The sequence below is a fragment of the Euprymna scolopes genome, chromosome 3 (assembly GCF_053919585.1).
Source record: "Euprymna scolopes isolate OS-2025 chromosome 3, ASM5391958v1, whole genome shotgun sequence".
NCBI classification, from domain to species: Eukaryota; Metazoa; Mollusca; class Cephalopoda; order Sepiida; family Sepiolidae; genus Euprymna; species Euprymna scolopes.
The window spans coordinates 63,378,246-63,380,534 of record NC_136484.1 but is presented as its reverse complement, the minus strand read 5'-3'; the positions used below and the strand labels follow the sequence as shown (position 1 = coordinate 63,380,534).

Genomic DNA, 2,289 nt, shown 5'->3' with positions numbered 1-2,289 from the left:
GACTGAGGTACACCGCCTGGGTAATACCTAGGAGGTCCACCCTCCCAGGCCTTGCCACCGGGCTTTCCGGTGGGGCAAGTTTATTGCTTGCTGCCTGAGGCGCCCCGACCAGGGAATGCCGACGGGGTTACTCAGGCAATTTTTAAAATTGCAGGAGTGCCCCTCCTTTAGGGGAGCCTGCGGGTATCCCACTTTCCAGGCCTTGTGCCAAATATTGCCGATGTGGGCGGCAATTAAATATATACCCCATCATATATATCGCTTCTCGGCCTTTTGGTTAAGATCAAAGTGTAGTATCTGTTCTTATCAGCTTAATATCTGTTTTTGTTCGACTTTGTGCCAAATTTTTCTAAAAAATATTTTTTTATTTTTCTGAAAATAAATACTTACCCCATCATATATATATATAAAAAATATTGCAACAGCAATGCTAAAAATAGAATCTTTGAATTCATACGATATGATGATGATGATCTATTAATAAATTTTTACTCCATATTCCAAACTGATCAACAGACGGACCTACTTTCTTTGACTCCTTTTTTTTCAAGGACTCTCTATATCTTCCTTAAAAAATAAGTCTTCATGCAGCATCAGTTCCTTAATACGTTCTGCGTTCAGCTTTTAGGGTTTTAAACCAAATATTCAATGCCTTACAGTTGTTTGAATCTTCCGCTTGTGTAAACCAATTCCTTCTGCGCTGCTCAGAAATATTTGGCGGTGATGAACCTATTGGCTTGCGGATAAGAGACCCTTCTTAGTTTTTAGCCAGATTAGAAAGAAAATGTAACTAAGAGCGATTTAAAAAAGAAAAAAAAAATGTTTTGATTAGCAAGAAAATGATTCTTTCAAAATGGGAACTTTAATATCGGGTTTGGAACGAGTGGAAGGGAGTGTGGGTCGAGGAGCGACTTTATTATCCAGGATCTAATCCAGTTACAATAATTAAAATATTAATCACATTCTAGAAGCTGACAATTAATACAAGAAGATAATTAAAGATAATTCAACATGAGAGGATTATTAGTTTTTCTTTTTAAGTATTTTTGTGAGGGTTCTATTATTTTATTTTGTTTTTGAAGAGAGGAATTATTCTACTTCATTTTATGAAAGGTATTTTCTCCTTCACAAACAGTCACCAATAGAAATGGCTGATAGAAATAAACAAATTAATAAATGGATTTATTGAAATTGGTGGCATAGCAGAAAGATATACGGAGAGGGAAGAGGTTTATGTTTTTTATAATTATGTAGAAAAAAATAAGTAATAGATTTGGAAAGTGTATTCTAAAATGTTACAATATGCAAAAGATGTCGAATCATCTCTTTCATTTGTGTCAAGATCATATTCAATTAACAAAATGATTCATAGCATGTTTAACGGATTTCGTTTGCTTCGTTTATTTGATCCTCAAAACGTTTAAAACGATTTTGGCAATCTATAATATCATGATGTTTTATTGTAGGAAGGTCGATCAAAATCTCTCCTCAGAATATTTACTCTTTAGTGTTTATAAATCTGATATTAAAAGAGGAAGGTAGTTTGCTTGAAGCATTGCTGGTAAATATATATATGGAGGAGTACAAGAAGGCTACAGCAATGAAGGGAACTGACTGCTGCATTGATGTGACATATGAGCAAAAATGTACAAACGCTATTTATATTTCATATACTGTTTTGCAATATTTTCAATTTTTTTTATAACATTCTTTGGTGCCTTTCTTTTTGATAAAGAGATAATATTCTCGAAATATTAAAGACTTCCAACATCCCGATTATATCAAACAGTAAGTTCATGTTACTGATTTGTATTGTGATTATCTTTTTTTTACATAGGCATTACCACTTCTCAAGGCCAAGAGGCCACTCGAGGATAAGGGTTAAAGAGTGTACAGTAGACAATTGGACAATATAGTAATCGGTGGTAATGGAAATTCGGTAAATTTGTTAACTTTCTTGGAACAGCTCATCAAAAACTTGTTTACTTGATTATTGGGAAAATAAATAGATATACCAGGATAAAAATAAGAAAAAACAAATAAAACTTTCTTTCGTTTATCCATTTTTGTTCAACATCACATCAATACATTAGCCGATTCCCCATTAGACTTTCACACATCTGCCATTATTTTTTGAGAAACATTATTTAATAATTTATCTTTAAAAAGTATTTGTTGCAATCCACTGAAATTACTTTACAATCTATAAATCTATAAAAGTGAAAGTGAAAGTGTGTGTGTGTGTGTGTGTGTGTGTATGTGCGTGTGTGTGTCTGTCTGTTTACATTT

At 33.3% G+C, this 2,289-nt stretch overlaps 1 pseudogene; it reads left to right on the top strand.

Annotated features, from left to right (window-relative positions):
• The first annotated feature begins 257 nt into the window (after positions 1-257).
• On the top strand, positions 258-395 carry LOC145263913 (U2 spliceosomal RNA; annotated as a pseudogene).
• The last annotated feature ends 1,894 nt before the right edge of the window (positions 396-2,289 follow it).